The sequence below is a fragment of the Phyllobates terribilis genome, unplaced genomic scaffold (genome assembly GCF_046119375.1).
Source record: "Phyllobates terribilis strain yellow unplaced genomic scaffold, ASM4611937v1 Scaffold_2__4_contigs__length_985480577, whole genome shotgun sequence".
In the NCBI taxonomy this organism is placed as follows: Eukaryota; Metazoa; Chordata; class Amphibia; order Anura; family Dendrobatidae; genus Phyllobates; species Phyllobates terribilis.
The window spans coordinates 759,951,919-759,971,113 of NW_027362762.1; the positions used below are offsets into that span (position 1 = coordinate 759,951,919).

Below are 19,195 nucleotides of genomic sequence, written 5' to 3' on the forward strand. Positions count from 1 at the left end.
CCTCCATACGCTAATCGTGCACACCTCTGTGCCTCCATAAGCTAATCGTGCACTCCTCTGTGCCTCCATACGCTAATCGTGCACTCCTCTGTGCCTCCATACGTTAATCGTGCACTCCTCTGTGCCTCCATAAGCTAATCGTGCACACCTCTGTGCCTCCATACGTTAATCGTGCACACCTCTGTGCCTCCATACGCTAATCGTGCACTCCTCTGTGCCTCCATACGCTAATCGTGCACTCCTCTGTGCCTCCATACGCTAATCGTGCACTCCTCTGTGCCTCCATACGCTAATCGTGCACTCCTCTGTGCCTCCATACGCTAATCGTGCACTCCTCTGTGCCTCCATACGCTAATCGTGCACTCCTCTGTGCCTCCATACGCTAATCGTGCACTCCTCTGTGCCTCCATACGCTAATCGTGCACTCCTCTGTGCCTCCATACGCTAATCGTGCACTCCTCTGTGCCTCCATACGCTAATCGTGCACTCCTCTGTGCCTCCATACGCTAATCGTGCACTCCTCTGTGCCTCCATACGCTAATCGTGCACTCCTCTGTGCCTCCATACGCTAATCGTGCACTCCTCTGTGCCTCCATACGCTAATCGTGCACTCCTCTGTGCCTCCATACGCTAATCGTGCACTCCTCTGTGCCTCCATACGCTAATCGTGCACTCCTCTGTGCCTCCATACGCTAATCGTGCACTCCTCTGTGCCTCCTTACGCTAATCGTTAATCGTGCCTGCTAATGTGCACTCCTCTGTGCCTCCATACGCTAATCGTGCACTCCTCTGTGCCGCCATACGCTAATCGTGCACTCCTCTGTGCCTCCATACGCTAATCGTGCACTCCTCTGTGCCTCCATAAGCTAATCGTGCACTCCTCTGTGCCTCCATGCGCTAATCGTGCACACCTCTGTGCCTCCATACGCTAATCGTGCACACCTCTGTGCTCCATACGCTAATCGTGCACTCCTCTGTGCCTCCATACGCTAATCGTGCACTCCTCTGTGCCTCCATACGCTAATCGTGCACTCCTCTGTGCCTCCATACGCTAATCGTGCACTCCTCTGTGCCTCCATACGCTAATCGTGCACTCCTCTGTGCCTCCATACGCTAATCGTGCACACCTCTGTGCCTCCATACGCTAATCGTGCACACCTCTGTGCCTCCATACGCTAATCGTGCACTCCTCTGTGCCTCCATAAGCTAATCGTGCACTCCTCTGTGCCTCCATAAGCTAATCGTGCACACCTCTGTGCCTCCATACGCTAATCATGCACACCTCTGTCTCCATACACTAATCATGCACACCTCTGTGTCTCCATACACTAATCCGTAAGTTAATAACACCAGTCTCTTTATCTTGTTGAATAGCTCATTGTCTGTATGACAGTGTGAGACGCAAGGAAATCACATAGTGAGCCATCAATCAAGCTAAGGGATCTGGTGTTAAGGCAGGGAGACAACCTGGAGAGGCAGAGGCTCAGGAAGTGCTCTGTCATACCCCAAAGCATGTAATGCTTCATTTGTGGAAGGATTAAAGGGAATCTGTCACATGATTTTTGCCACCTAATCTGACAAAGTCCCTGACTCCAGGAATGCGCCACCTACTGGATGGTAATGCCATCCTTTGTTTGGAAAGGGTAACTGGGCTTTCTAAAATCTGTCAGAGAAACCATGCTCCTCTCTACCCATTTTCATCTTGGGACTTTTTTTTTTTTTTTTTAAGATATCTGAATTGCTATACTGAAATACTGTGATAAATACAAATATGAGGATTTTTGGAAATAGCCATTTCCTTGTACCTAAACCTCACTTCTGATAATTCACATGACATGGAGCCATCACAAGGCAGGAAAAGCCTCCTAAACTTTCACTTATGTGTCAAAGTGCCAACGACTAATAAATTGTACAGAACGGAAACTTGTCTTTGCCTGTTTCAAACGGATAACCAACCGGCATGTTTGGGCCGAGAGGACGAGCTGCCAAATACAACACAATTTATGAGGCAGGGATAGTATTAGCTCATCCTTTATTTTCTCTTACCCTTTTATCATACTTTTTATATGCTAATAAAATCATACAACATGGAAAACTTCCTTCACTAATCTATTCAGGTGAGGACTTGAGTAGGCAAAAAAAGTGGCCAAAAAAGGAAGGACGCAGAATTCCAACCCAAAGTCATGGAGTACATCTAAAAATATACCTTCTGCTTTTTTTCGTCTCAGCATTTACAAGGAATATGCCAGACTGTTGTAAATCAACACTGTGTGGAGTCAGCAACCTCCAGCAAATAAGAAAACGTTGATTATGTCAATTTTTTTTTTGTATGCAGGGTACATTTCTGAAAATATCATTGGGCAGATGAGACTGGATGTGGTTGCAAACAACCACAACGCCTAATAATACTGCCAGTGTATGGCGGCAGGCAGGAGAATTGCCACTTTCGAAAAATAAAAAGTTGTTGATCCAAATAATATCAGGCTGACATTTCTAATGGAAGTAAATTTACATCTAGATGCAGCAACTGCTATTTTCTTGGATTTATACTTAGATCTAGCACAGGTTACCTTGACTCCAATAGCACAGCTCTGGAAGATCATTATCTAAGTCTGGGGTCCCACTGATTTTTTTTATCAGTTTTGACAGCTGTTTGCTGGGGAATCCAGCCACAGAGTTCCCCACAGATCCCAAATAAAGCGCCCAGGCATCAGTAAATGAATGCGATTCATATAAAAAGATATGTTATACTAAAGGCTGGCTCCGAACTTGTGTTTAAAGGAGATCAATATATAGGGAGGATATAAAAGATGGCAATCACCATCTTTTTTGTCTACTAAAAACAGGCAATGGTTGTTTTGTGTCACATGACACTTCTACGGCCGGGTGACGCAAAGCAGTCGTTGCCTGTACCGCGCCTTGCTAACTATCCATGGCTGCTTAGATCACTTTTATGGACTGTAATCTAAAAAGAAGAAAAGATTGCATATATAGTGACTGCCGCCTATCTTTTTCGCACAGTTTATTGGAAGCAATGTAAAGACTTGACTAATAGAGGGAGAGCATCATCTGGTGGGTAAAAGCTCAAAAAGTAGTGGAATGGGAGGAGAAGTAGAGCATGTGTAGGTGAACAGATCACTGTCTCACATCATGTGTAGGTGAACAGATCACTGTCTCACATCTACAAAACTTAAAGGTTCTTTTAAAAGAGTTTATAAAAAGCCCAATTTATCTCAGATCGACAATATAGGAAGCTGATCAGAGCTTGTTTTATACGTGGCAAACGTTTTGAATGTACGCACTGTATGGGGATCATTACTGTAAATGTTCATCCCCAAACATTTTGCATTATAGTCAGCAGTCCACTCCGTTTACACGTGACATTGTTCTGTCGATAATCATTTTTAGATCCCGCATAAAGGTACAATGAGCAGGTTTATAACATTCATTCTTCTGATCACCAGCTCATGGATATGACCTTAGGACAGGTATAATAGGCATATATGAAAAAAGACAAATAGGAGCTACATCAAGTTAGCATATCAGATTAGATAGAGTGCTCACCTTATTATAGGCACAACATCATTGCAATGCACATAACTAAGGATGGTTGGTAGTTGCTGACAAAATCCAGGTCCCTTATAACACAAATGCCAATTTCTACAAAAGGTCAATCAAATATTGTAGCGTTGGTATTCAGATAAAACAGATGAAGATGTTGGATATTTCCAAGGAGGCGTAGCACCAGGGCTGTGGAGTCGGTAAGCCAAACCTCCGACTCCTCAATTTCCATGACTCCGACTCCCTCATACATGGCTCATGTGTAAGTGATAAATTTACTGTAGCACAGATTCATCTCAGCTAAAAGTCTAGACCAGGGGTCTCAAATTCGGCTGGGTATATGGGCCGCACATGGAAAAAATTTGAATTTGGGGGGCCGCATTCTTTGTTCAATGTGACATTTTTAGTGATACCATTTTTTTTGTATACACCTTTTGAACATTTTTGCCGTGTTTATTTTTTTATGGCTTGGGTCGTTATGGATGTGGCGATAATAAACGTGCACTTTTTTGTGTTTACTTTAGTTTACATATAAAACAGCATTTTTAGTGCCCAATATTTTTTCATGCTTTATTTTATTTTTTATTTTTTTTACAATTTTATTTCCCCCAATTGGCCACATACAGTAATATTGTCTTACAATTAGCATCATATAGTAATAATGGAAAACATCTTGTACTAATGTGCCCCATCCAGGTCCCCATCCTGTGGCTATGTGCCCCATCCAGGTCCCCATCCTGTAGCTATGTGCCCCATCCAGGTCCCCATCCTGTGGCTATGTGCCCCATCCAGGTCCCCATCCTGTGGCAACGTTCCCCATCCTGGCGCCCATCTTGTACTAATGTGCCCCATCCAGGTCCCCATCCTGTGGCTATGTGCCCCATCCAGGTCCCCATCTTGTGGCTCTGTGCCCCATCCAGGTCCCCATCTTGTGGCTCTGTGCCCCATCCAGGTCCCCTCTTGTGGCTATGTGCCCCATCCAGGTCCCCATCTTGTGGCTATGTGCCCCATCCAGGACCCCATCTTGTGGCTATGTGCCCCATCCAGGACCCCATCTTGTGGCTATGTGCCCCATCCAGGACCCCATCTTGTGGCTATGTGCCCCATCCAGGACCCCATCTTGTGGCTATGTGCCCCATCCAGGACCCCATCTTGTGGCTATGTGCCCCATCCAGGACCCCATCTTGTGGCTATGTGCCCCATCCAGGTCCCCATCTTGTGGCTATGTGCCCCATCCAGGTCCCCTCTTGTGGCTATGTGCCCCATCCAGGTCCCCATCTTGTGGCTATGTGCCCCATCCAGGACCCCATCTTGTGGCTATGTTCCCCATCCAGGTCCCCATCTTGTACTAATGTGCCTCATCCAGGTCCCCATCTTGGGGCAATGTGCCCCATCCAGGTCCCCATCCTGTGGCTATGTGCCCCATCCAGGTCCCCATCCTGTGGCTATGTGCCCCATCCAGGTCCCCATCCTGTGGCTATGTGCCCCATCCAGGTCCCCATCCTGTGGCTATGTGCCCCATCCAGGTCCCCATCTTGTGGCTATGTGCCCCATCCAGGTCCCCATCTTGTGGCTATGTGCCCCATCCAGGTCCCCATCTTGTGGCTATGTGCCCCATCCAGGTCCCCATCTTGAGGCTATGTGCCCCATCCAGGTCCCCATCTTGAGGCTATGTGCCCCATCCAGGACCCCATCTTGTGGCTATGTTCCCCATCCAGGTCCCTATCTTGTGGCTATGTGCCCCATCCAGGTCCCCATCCTGTGGCTATGTGCCCCATCCATGTCCCCATCTTGTGGCTATGTGCCCCATCCAGGTCCCCATCTTGGGGCTATGTGCCCCATCCAGGTCCCCATCTTGAGGCTATGTGCCCCATCCAGGACCCCATCTTGTGGCTATGTTCCCCATCCAGGTCCCCATCTTGTGGCTATGTGCCCCATCCAGGTCCCCATCCTGTGGCTATGTGCCCCATCCATGTCCCCATCCTGTGGCTATGTGCCCCATCCAGGTCCCCCTCTAGTGGCTCTGTGTCCCATCCAGGTCCCCCTCTAGTGGCTCTGTGTCCCATCCAGGTCCCCATCTTGTGGCTATGTGCCCCATCCAGGTCCCCTCTTGTGGCTATGTGCCCCATCCAGGTCCCCTCTTGTGGCTATGTGCCCCATCCAGGTCCCCTCTTGTGGCTCTGTGCCCCATCCAGGTCCCCATCTTGTGGCTCTGTGCCCCATCCAGGTCCCCTCTTGTGGCTATGTGCCCCATCCAGGTCCCCATCCTGTGGCTATGTGCCCCATCCAGGTCCCCATCCTGTGGCTATGTGCCCCATCCAGGTCCCCTCTTGTGGCTATGTGCCCCATCCAGGTCCCCTCTTGTGGCTCTGTGCCCCCTGTGCTGTTCTTCACACACATAAAATAGAAAAAAAAAAGATGATTCTCACCTGTCCTCCGTTCCCTCGGCGGCCTTCCTGCAGATGTGGCCCGCAGGCACCACAGAGTCCGACCCCTTGACGATCCCGACCTGGTCCAGGAGGAGCCGCCGACAGCAGCGCTGCATTGCCGCACAGAGACTGTCTCCCAGCACAGCATTTTCAATGTCAGCCGCCGGCCAATCAGAGACCAGCAGCTGACATCTGCATATGGCAATGACGTCATACTCGCTGCGCCGACACGCAGATATCAGCTGCTGGCCTCTGATTGGCCAGCGGCTGGCATTGGAAATGCAGTGCTGGGAAACAGTCTCTGTGCGGCAATGCAGCGCTGCTGTCGGCGGCTCCTCCTGGACCAGGTCGGGATCGTCAAGGGGTCTGTGCCTGCGGGCCGCATAAAGCAGCCTCAGGGGCCGCGTGTTTGAGACCCCTGGTCTAGACCCTTAGATCAGGAATAGGACAGACATTAGGCTATGTGCCCACGATGCAGAAATGCTCCGGATTTTTCCTGAGCGTTTCTGCATCTCCCTGGCAGAAAAAACGCATGCGGATTGTACATGCGGATTGTACATGCGTTTTTCCTGCCAGGGACATGTGGAAGTGAAGCGTTTTGATCATGCGATTTCGCATGCGGGTTGTCAAGCGCTTTCCAAGCGATTTTAGCATCACTTGGAAAGTGCTTGACAACTTGCTCACACTATATAAATCCATGCAAACGGCATGGATTTTATATAGTGTGACCAAGTTAGTTAAAAAAAAGAATAAAAATGGTAAAAAATGAAAAAAAAAAAAACCCATTATACTCACCTTCTGATGGCCCCCGGTCTCCTTCTCCGATGCGTCCGGTCTTCCCGCTGTCTCGCGGTTGTGTAAAAGGACCTGCCATGACGTCATTTAGTCATGTGACAGGTCACAGGACCGCCGACGTCAGCGGTCGCGTGACCCCGTCACATGACTAAATGACGTCATGGCAGGTCCTTTTAGACCATCGCGAGCTGCCGGGAATCCAGGACGCATCGCTATGGAGACCGGGGGACATCAGAAGGTAAGTATAATGTATATTTTTTATTTTAATTCTTTTTTTTTTTTTTTAAACTACAGGTACTATGGTACCAGAGTTTGGATGAGAGTTTCCTCTTCCCCAAACCCGGGTACCATCCGTACATTGAACCGCTTAATATCCGCATGTGCACATGTAGTCATGCAGATATTAAGCGATTCAATGCAAGTCAATGGCAGCGAAAAAGCCTCGATTACGCAGAAGAATTAGTAGTGCTGCAGATTTTTCCGCAATGATAATCCGCAGCAGAAATTTCCGCAGCATGTGCACAGCACATGCGGATTATCATTGGGGAACATGGCAGACCTTCTACCAAGCGTAGAAGAGAAAGCCTGTATATAAAAAAAATAAATGCTGCTGCATTTTTAAGCACAGCTTTTCTGTAGTATTAAAAACACGGATTCACATCTGCATCAAATATGGGGGAAAATGTATCAAAGAAATGCAGCAAACACGCAATAATCCAGGAAGATTGTTATTACGCCGTGAGGTGCGGACACCTGCAGAAAATATGCAGAAAAAAAGCAAAAGAAAAACCACAGTATTTATGCTACGTGTGATCATGACCTCAGCGTTACATTTTTATTACATTTTTAAGGGTTTAAATAGAAAAAAAAATATCAATCACGCCATTTACTGATCCCCATAAATAATCTAATCGATGTGCGTGTCGTTAGTATTACAGGGACACCAAATATATCCATGTTATTTGCTGATTTGTGATGTTTATTATTTTTTAATAAAGTGTAGTAAAAATGACATTATTGTTAAGTGTTTTTCATTATTTTTTTAGTAATTTTATAGGAAGAAAAAAAATCTCTTTTATTCTCCCGCTAGAATACAGAAACATAAAAATCCATTGTTATATACAATGTATAACTATGTCTCAGTATAATCTGCCTGTGGGGTTTAGTGGCTGTGTGGCGCCCTGCTGTGCATTGGTGCCACAGAACCCAGAAGGGTGCATGGATGGACTTTTCCACAAGAGGCCCTCAGGCAGCTCGGTGAGAAGTTAAGTTTCAGTTTGAGTCCAGAGTTAATGAGTTTCAGTCCGTGTTCAGAGAGGAACACAGCTCAGAGTGAGCAGAGAGCGTGCCGACGCGCAGAGAGCGGTGAAGACACAGCACGTCAGCTGCTAAGTAGTGAGGGCCACGAGTGTGGCCGAAGGCGAGAGGAAAAGGAGAGTGCAGCTAAGGGGGCAGAGGAGCATAGTAAGCGCACCCCGATTTATATACCGGACACCGGGTCCGCGCCTACAGGGACTCCTTATACCCAGTAGGAACCACCGGAACCCCTGGAGAACTACAGGTCCCAGGTTCACCAAACACTGACTAAAGTACCAGGGCTAGGAGTCACGGAGGTCCCAGCGTCCAGGGAGAGTGATCTCCATAGAGAAGGCCCTACCATCAGGTCAGCAGGTGCAGAGAGAGAGAGAGTAACCAAGCTAGGCCCAGCTCCAGGCAGGCCAGAAGCTTAGAGAAATAAGCAACGGATGAGGAGGCCCTATACCCGCTCACTGGGGAGAGTCCAGAAGTGCGCCCTTCACCTGGAGTACCCTGAACCGTGCCAGCAGCATCACCAGTAAAGGTACTGAAGCTTACCCCCGAGTGAGTGTAAGTCCTTCCTCCGGGTCCGTCCTGCCGTCTCTCCCCTGCACCGCCATCCAATACTTCCCCCACGCTGCCCTGAGGCCCGCTCCACCTGTGGGGAGCCATTCCATCACAAGCTGCCCTACCCTCTGCCTCAGAGGACTGTTGCAGCGCTGGTGATCCTCACCAGACACCACAGGGACTGAGCCGCTGAAACTGGGACGGTTGGGAGCTATGTTATAAGCACAAGCTATCAGATATTATTGAACATGCATATTACCCTACATAGGTCTGCGCTGTAGTAAAGTTTGTAAATTGAATTGCGAAAAGCTCCTCTACTTCGCTCTAGGTGACGATCTGCTACTCACCTCAGTCCCGCACATTCACAACTGACTTTTACACTATTTCTAGCATCTCTTCATGGAGAGGTTTAAAGACACATTCCACGAAGCTGATTCTAATTAGGTTTTCTGGGAAGTGTAATGCCTGGCATTTTCATTCGACATTACTAATAGTGTCTCAGAATTTATTTTCCACTTTACACTATCCAAGAACTGATCACTAGAAAATGTTGTGGCTTCTGGTTATATAATGACATTTTTCTTATGTTAGTATACTAACCATACATATACTGTAAAAGCAATATCCAGGATAATCTTTAACAAAGGGCGTAACTATAGAGGGTGCAGGGATTGCAGATGCACCGGGGCCCAAAAGGTCCTCTTAACTCAAAGACAATCGATAATATTAAAACCCGTAATAGTTGGGGGCCCTGTTGTAGAGCCTGTACTAGCGCCCACGAGCGTCAAGTATCACCACTACCTTTAAACTTAAAGTACAGATACAATTTAATTGTTTATGGGGTATATGTATATTATAGTAACGTGTTGTAATCGTTTGCACTGTGACAAGTACATTACTGTATGTATATACTTACATTTCAACATACCGCTATTTATGCTCCGGCAACATGGCGGCTCTGATCTGGTGACATTAAATTTGCCTTACATCTAACCTGGTTGGCTCATTTATGCTGCTGCTGCCTCGGATGCCCCACTTTAACACGAAAACTGAAGCAGCAAAATAATCTTAGTCTTCTACTATTTATGGCTATATATTTATGTTTAATCATTGTACCATTCATTTGTCTCTCGCTGTCTCCTCCATTGAGACGGGCATTCCAGTACTCCTGCGCCCAAGATGTCTGCCGTACTGACATGGGGACATGGTAAGACTAAGCCCCTGTTGTCCAGGGCTAATCTGCAGGTTTATAGGTTGTTAGAAAGGTGCCCGGTAGCCGCACTGAAAGCACGTCTCCAGGGAGAAAATTAGCTTTATTCCTCACAGGAGCCGTCTTGCTTTCAGTCATGCAGGCCGGTGCGGCTACAGTCACTGCTCACAGCACTGACCGTCAGCTGTAATCAAACCTTGGCACTTGGACTGACAGCTCGTGGTGCAGTGTATCAGTGCAGGTGTCAGTCAAAGTGCTTACTTTCACCGCTCACAGTATAATGAGCGGTACTGTAAGTGGTGACTAACCGCACCGGCATGCCTGTAAGACTGAAAGCTCATATTCTCCTGGGAGCTGGGCACCTTTCTAACGCTACTGCAGGTTAACCTCACATCGACAGGTTAATAATGTTATCCAACATGACAGGTTCCCTTTAAAGTTGTGCACTCCATGGCACTGCAGTGGCTATCATGGATGAGGAGGACTGGAGGTGAAGGCAGCGGGAGACAAGTGGTGAATGGTCACTTTAGAAAGGTCTGAACATTTACAGAGTCCTGCATGCAGGGAATGGAGTCTAGAAAGTTGAATCTGCTAATGATTTAAGAGAGAAAATGCCATCTTTAGGTTTCCTTTATCCCATTATGTGCATCTTGAAGGCGCCATTGTTTATAAGGCATGAGCCTCATGACAGATTGACTTTAGAGATATTGTAGTAGTGAGTCACAGATTACGGAGGTAAACTCACAGTATTCTGAAGTAAAGGAGTGCTACTTGAAGGGATTACTAAATGGAATTACTGCATAAAGAAAAGAGATTTTTTCAGACGACATAATAAAAATAACTGTCTACGGCGCATGAAGGAGAATATGTAAAATGACAGTTATAAGGAAACCTCTTGTAGGAAGGTCTACACATTATAGTAGTTATTAGCGAGATGGCTCTCAAGGTTGGAAGATTTAACTAAGATAACAAGTTCCATAATATAGCTCCACATTCCAGACCTTGAATGAAAATTATGTTCTCGGGACCTTTCCTTACACAATTAAACATACTAACCTCTTAAAGCTCCCATAGACATTAGTCTAACCTGCCGATATTGGCTCGGCTGACAGTCTGATGTATCTGGGGGCCTCCAGACTCTAGATAATGGGAGAGAAGGATCCGGCATATTCCATTTCAGACTGCCGATCCTATTGTTCTTAGTGCGATAAGCCGACAACAGAGTCACCTGCTAGTGGCTCACTCAGAGAAAACAAGAGTGCTCCTGGTGTTTGGTGGAGTTGGCTGTTGGCTGAACACTGTTGACTTTAGAAAAAAGTGACAGTATGGAGAAAAATGCTAAATTCTTATTGGGGTTCTCTGCTATGGACATTCCCCACTTTTAAGAAGGATCCCAGTTATCAGTTGTAATTTATGAGTAAACCTGGCGGTGTGTCATTTCGCTGCAGCACTAATAGAGGTGAAATTAAGCATTACACAGAGCCTATTCATATCACTGGATTCTGTGTAATGTAGGATAGTACAGGTCCTCCAGGACGAGAGGTGCTCCTCATATCTGCTCTGCACTCCGGCCAAGACATGAGAATCCAGAACAGAGTACTCCTGTATTAACCCAGAATGCCCCACTACAGTATGTGAAAGTAAGCTAGACCAATCTGACATTACTGGACTCTGGAAAAATCTGTTTAGTAACAATAGAACATAATCAATTGTGCACCTACAGTGCCTACAAGTAGTATTCAACCCCCTGCAGATTTAGCTGGTTTGATAAGATGCAAATAAGTTAGAGCCTTCAAACTGCAAACGAGAGTAGGTTTTATGAACAGAAGCATAAATCTTACAAACCAAAAAGTTATGTTGCTCAGTTGAATTTTATTAAATTTTAAACATAAAAGTGTGGGTCAATTATTATACAACCCCTATGTTTAATATTTTGTGGAATAACCCTTGTTTGCAATTACAGCTAATAATCGTCTTTTATAAGACCTGATCAGGCCGGCACAGGTCTGTGGAGTTATCTTGGCCCACTCCTCCATGCAGATCTTCTCCAAGTTATCTAGGTTCTTTGGATGTCTCATGTGGACTTTCTTCTTGAGCTCCTTCCACAAGTTTTCAATTGGGTTAAGGTCAGGAGACTGACTAGGCCACTCCAACACCTTGACTTTTTCCCTCTTGAACCAGGCCTTGGTTTTCTTGGCTGTGTGCTTTGGGTCGTTGTCTTGTTGGAAGATGAAATTACGACCCATCTTAAGATCCTTGATGGAGGAGCGGAGGTTCTTGGCCAAAATCTCCAGGTAGGCCGTGCTATCCATCTTCCCATGGATGCGGACCAGATGGCCAGGCCCCTTGGCAGAGAAACAGCCCCACAGCATGATGCTGCCACCACCATGCTTGATTGTAGGGATGGTATTCTTGGGGTCGTATGCAGTGCCATCCAGTCTCCAAACGTCACGTGTGTAGTTGGCACCAAAGATCTCGATCTTGGTCTCATCAGACCATAGAACCTTGAACCAGTCTGTCTCAGAGTCCTCCAAGTGATCATGAGCAAACTGTAGACGAGCCTTGACATGACGCTTTGAAAGTAAAGGTACCTTACGGGCTCGTCTGGAACGGAGACCATTGCGGTGGAGTACGTTACTTATGGTATTGACTGAAACCAATGTCCCCACTGCCATGAGATCTTCCCGGAGCGCCTTCCTTGTTGTCCTTGGGTTAGCCTTGACTCTTCGGACAAGCCTGGCCTCGGCACGGGAGGACACTTTCAAAGGCTGTCCAGGCCGTGGAAGGCTAACAGTAGTTCCATAAGCCTTCCACTTACGGATGATGCTCCCAACAGTGGAGACAGGTAGGCCCAACTCCTTGGAAAGGGTTTTGTACCCCTTGCCAGCCTTGTGACCCTCCACGATCTTGTCTCTGATGGCCTTGGAATGCTCCTTTGTCTTTCCCATGTTGACCATGTCTGAGTGCTGTTCACAAGTTTGGGGAGGGTCTTAAATAGTCAGAAAAGGCTGGCAAAAGAGATCTTTAATCCACACATGTGAAGCTCATTATTCTTGGTGCCTGAACTACTTCTTAATACTGTAGGGGGACCAAACAGAATTCTTGTGGTTTGAGGTGTTGAATAATAAATGACACTCTGAATTAACTTTTAACGTTTAAAAAAAAAAAAAAAAATTTGCTGCAGTGCATTTCCCACTTCCAGGCTGATCTACAGTACAAATGTCACAATGCCAAGTTAATTCCGCATGTGTCAACCAGATAAATCTGCAGGGGGATGAATACTACTTGTAGGCACTGTATATGTAGGAGAGTGTACAGATATATATATATATATATATATATATATATATATATATATATATATATACACACACATACATATACACACACACATCTATAATATAACCGGGGATGCGTTTCTCTGTCTGAAGCCTCGACAGACTGCGCATGCGCGAAGCGCAGTCTGGCTCCAGACAGAATCATGCATCCAGCCCTTACAGGTAAGAGTGTGTATGGCGCCGGAGATCGCGTTATGCGTAGGCACTGACTGTACAGGACTGTGGGGTGAGGGGTACCATGCATACCAGGATTGGGGGGTGAGGGGTACCACGCATACCAGGATTGGGGGGTGAGGGGTACCATGCATACCAGGATTGGGGGGTGAGGGGTACCACGCATACCAGGATTGGGGGGTGAGGGGTACCACGCATACCAGGATTGGGGGGTGAGGGGTACCACGCATACCAGGATTGGGGGGTGAGGGGTACCACGCATACCAGGATTGGGGGGTGAGGGGAACCACGCATACCAGGATTGGGGGGTGAGGGGAACCACGCATACCAGGATTGGGGGGTGAGGGGAACCACGCATACCAGGATTGGGGGGTGAGGGGTACCACACATACCAGGATTGGGAGGTGAGGGGTACCACACATATCAGGATTGGGGGGTGAGGGGTACCACGCATACCAGGATTGGCGGGTGAGGGGACCAAGCATACTAGGATTAGGGGTAAGGGGAACCACGCATACCAGGATTGGGGGGTGAGGGGTACCACGCATACCAGGATTGGCGGGTGAGGGGACCACGCATACTAGGATTAGGGGTGAGGGGTACCATGCATACAAGGATTGGGGGGTGAGAGGACCACGCATATCAGAATTGGGGGGGGTGAGGGGACCACGCATACCAGGATTGGGGGGGGTGAGGGGACCACGCACACCAGGATTGGGGGGGGTGAGGGGTACCACACATTATTGGGGGGTGAGGGGACCATGCATACCAGAATTGGGGGGGGTGAGGGGACCACGCATACTAGGATTGGGGGGGGGGTGAGTGGACCATGCATACCAGGATTGGGGGGGGTGTGAGGGGACCACGCATACCAGGATTGGGGGGGTGAGTGGACCACGCATACCAGGACTGGGGGGGTGAGGGGACCACGCATACCAGGATTGGGGGGGTGAGGGGACCACGCATACCAGGATTGGGGGGGGGTGAGGGGACCACGCATACCAGGATTGGGGGAGGGTGAGGGGACCACGCATACCAGGATTGGGGGGGGGGTGAGGGGACCACGCATACCAGGATTGGGGGGGGGTGAGGGGACCACGCATACCAGGATTGGGGGGGGGGGGGTGAGGGGACCACGCATACCAGGATTGGGGGGGGGGGGGTGAGGGGACCACGTATACCAGGATTGGGGGGGGTGAGGGGACCATGCATACCAGAATAGGGATGAGGGGTACCATACATACCAGGATAGGAATGCGAGGTGCCATGCATACCAGGATGAGGGGTATCATGCATACCAGCATAAGGATGAGAGGTGCCGTGCATACTAGGATGAGGGATTGGGTGCCATGCATACTAGGATGAGGGATTGGGTGCCATGCATACCAGGTTTCTGAGATGAGGAGGCCATACATACCAGAATTGGGATAGGGATGAGGGGCCCATGCATACCAGGATAGGGGATGACGAGTGCCATGCATACCAGGATTGGGGATGAGGGGTGCCATGCATATCAGGATTGGGGATGAGGGGTGCCATGCATATCAGGATTGGGGATGAGGGGTGCCATGCATATCAGGATTGGGGATGAGGGGTGCCATGCATATCAGGATTGGGGATGAGGGGTGCCATGCATATCAGGATTGGGGATGAGGGGTGCCATGCATATCAGGATTGGGGATGAGGGGTGCCATGCATACTAGGATGAGGGATTGGATGCCATGCATACCAGGTTTCTGGGATGAAGAGGCCATACATACCAGAATTGGGATGAGGGGTACCATGTATACCAGGAGAGGAATGAGGAGTGCCATGCATACCACGATGGGGGTAAGGGAGCCATGCATATCAGGATTGGGGATGAGGGGTGCCATGCATATCAGGATTGGGGATGAGGGAACCATGCATACCAGGATTGGGGATGAGGGGTGCCATACATACCAGGATGAGGACAACCATACATACCAGAATAGGGATGAGGGGTGCCATGCATACCAGAATGAGGGGTACCATACATACCAGGATAGGGATGAGGGGTACCATGTATGCCAGGATAGGGATGAGGGGTACCATGTATACCAGGATAGGGGATGAGTGGCCCATACATACCAGGATAGGGATGAGGGGCACCATGTATGCCAGGATAGGGATGAGGGGTACCATGTATACCAGGATTGGGGGGTGAGGAGACCACGAATAGCAGGATTGGGGGGGTGAGTTGACCATGCACACCAGGATTGGGGGGTGAGGGGACCATGCACACCAGGATTGGGGGGGTGAGGGGACCATGCACACCAGGATTTGGGGTGAGGGGTGCCATGCATACCAGAATAGGGATGAGGGGTACCATACATACCAGGATAGGAATGTGGGGTGCCATGCATACCAGGATGAGGGATGGGGTGCCATGCATACCAGGATGAGGGGTATCATGCATACCAGAATAGGGATGAGGGGTACCATGCATACTAGGATGAGGGATTGGGTGCCATGCATACCAGGTTTCTGGGATGAGGAGGCCATGCATTCCAGGATTGGGGATGAGGGGTGCCATGCATTCCAGGATTGGGGATGAGGGGTGCCACGCATACCAGGATTGGGGGGTGAGGGGTACCACGCATACCAGGATTGGGGGGTGAGGGGTACCACACATACCAGGATTGGGAGGTGAGGGGTACCACACATATCAGGATTGGGGGGTGGGGGGTACCACGCATACCAGGATTGGCGGGTGAGGGGTACCACGCATACCAGGATTGGCGGGTGAGGGGACCAAGCATACTAGGATTAGGGGTAAGGGGAACCACGCATACCAGGGTTGGGGGGTGAGGGGTACCACGCATACCAGGATTGGCGGGTGAGGGGACCATGCATACTAGGATTAGGGGTGAGGGGTACCATGCATACAAGGATTGGGGGGTGAGAGGACCACGCATATCAGAATTGGGGGGGGGGGTGAGGGGACCACGCATACCAGGATTGGGGGGGGGTGAGGGGTACCACACATTATTGGGGGGTGAGGGGACCATGCATACCAGAATTGGGGGGGGGTGAGGGGACCACGCATACTAGGATTGGGGGGGGGGGGGGGTGAGTGGACCACGCATACCAGGATTGGGGGGGTGAGTGGACCACGCATACCAGGATGGGGGGGGGGGGTGAGGGGACCACGCATACCAGGATTGGGGGGGGTGAGGGGACCACGCATACCAGGATTGGGGGGGTGAGGGGACCACGCATACCAGGATTGGGGGGGTGAGGGGACCACGCATACCAGGATTGGGGGGGGGTGAGGGGACCACGCATACCAGGATTGGGGGGGGTGAGGGGACCACGCATACCAGGATTGGGGGGGGTGAGGGGACCACGCATACCAGGATTGGGGGGGGGGGGTGAGGGGACCACACATACCAGGATTGGGGGGGGGGTGAGGGGACCACGTATACCAGGATTGGGGGGGTGAGGGGACCATGCATACCAGAATAGGGATGAGGGGTACCATACATACCAGGATAGGAATGCGAGGTGCCATGCATACCAGGATGAGGGGTATCATGCATACCAGCATAAGGATGAGGGGTGCCGTGCATACTAGGATGAGGGATTGGGTGCCATGCATACCAGGTTTCTGAGATGAGGAGGCCATACATACCAGAATTGGGATAGGGATGAGGGGCCCATGCATACCAGGATAGGGATGAGGGGTGCCATGCATATCAGGATTGGGGATGAGGGGTGCCATGCATATCAGGATTGGGGATGAGGGGTGCCATGCATATCAGGATTGGGGATGAGGGGTGCCATGCATATCAGGATTGGGGATGAGGGGTGCCATGCATATCAGGATTGGGGATGAGGGGTGCCATGCATATCAGGATTGGGGATGAGGGGTGCCATGCATATCAGGATTGGGGATGAGGGGTGCCATGCATACTAGGATGAGGGATTGGGTGCCATGCATACCAGGTTTCTGGGATGAAGAGGCCATACATACCAGAATTGGGATGAGGGGTACCATGTATACCAGGAGAGGAATGAGGAGTGCCATGCATACCACGATGGGGGTAAGGGAGCCATGCATATCAGGATTGGGGATGAGGGGTGCCATGCATATCAGGATTGGGGATGAGGGAACCATGCATACCAGGATTGGGGATGAGGGGTGCCATACATACCAGGATGAGGACAACTATACATACCAGAATAGGGATGAGGGGTGCCATGCATACCAGAATGAGGGGTACCATACATACCAGGATAGGGATGAGGGGTACCATGTATGCCAGGATAGGGATGAGGGGTACCATGTATACCAGGATAGGGGATGAGTGGCCCATACATACCAGGATAGGGATGAGGGGCACCATGTATGCCAGGATAGGGATGAGGGGTACCATGTATACCAGGATTGGGGGGTGAGGAGACCACGAATAGCAGGATTGGGGGGGTGAGTTGACCATGCACACCAGGATTGGGGGGTGAGGGGACCATGCACACCAGGATTGGGGGGGTGAGGGGACCATGCACACCAGGATTTGGGGTGAGGGATGCCATGCATACCAGAATAGGGATGAGGGGTACCATACATACCAGAATAGGAATGCGGGGTGCCATGCATACCAGGATGAGGGATGGGGTGCCATGCATACCAGGATGAGGGGTATCATGCATACCAGAATAGGGATGAGGGGTACCATGCATACTAGGATGAGGGGTACCATGCATACTAGGATGAGGGATTGGGTGCCATGCATACCAGGTTTCTGGGATGAGGAGGCCATGCATTCCAGGATTGGGGATGAGGGGTGCCATGCATTCCAGGATTGGGGATGAGGGGTGCCACGCATACCAGGATTGGGGATGAGGGGTGCCATGCATACCAGGATTGGGGGTGAGGGGTGCCATGCATACCATGATTGGGGATGAGGGGTGCCATGCATACCACGATTGGGGGTGAGGGGTGCCATGCATACCAGGATAGGATGGTGGGGACAGGATGGGAGCAGCACAAGTACTAGGAGGGGGGCAGCACATACCAGCATGGGAGACCATATACCAATAAAAATGCTTGCCACCCAGGCGTAGAATGGGTTCAATAGCTAGTACTGTATATATTCACGTGTAAATGTGAGCATCAAAGTGAGTAACAATATAACATAGGAACTTAGGTAATATGATAGTGTATATGTATATATGCAAACCGTATATTTAAATATACAAGAAATACGGTATATGCAAACCTTAACCTGTTATCTTATATTACTGAATAGATTATGGAATTGAGAAAAAAAAAAGAAAATTCATCGCAGATTCTGATCTTGAGTTATGACTTGCCGTGAAAAGCTGTTGCTTAGCAACCACCAAATATGTGTCTCTGCCGGAGATACGGCCACCTCCCTGTTACCAGGCAGAAAGCTACTTTTTTTTTTTTCTAAACAAAACTGCATTGGAATTTCATCATCCATTTATCCATGTAATAGATTTTTTTCCCCAACTAGAATGCAAGGAAAGATAATGCAGCAACATATAAAGAAGCAACATTGCTTATTAACCCGTTCATGATTTTCCATTGACATGGCTGTATGAGGGCTTGATTTTTTTGCAGGAGGAATTTTAATTAACACCATTCATTTTGCCATTCAATGTACTGGAAAACGGGAAAAAAATTCTAAGAAGGTAAAATTGCAAATAATAAAAAAAAGCAATTCAGTAATTTTTTTTGGTGTGGGGGGATAAAAAGGGGGTTGTTTTTATAGCATGGTAAAAAATGACTTGTCCACATGATTCTCCAGGTCAGTACAAATATTTTTTTTTTTAATTGATGA

At 49.0% G+C, this 19,195-nt stretch overlaps 1 protein-coding gene across 5 annotated transcripts in view; it reads right to left on the bottom strand.

The window, feature by feature from the left end:
- Positions 1-19,195, bottom strand: part of SHROOM2 (shroom family member 2) — a 191,474-nt gene that overhangs the window by 24,857 nt on the left and 147,422 nt on the right. The gene's annotated exons all lie outside the window — the stretch shown is intronic.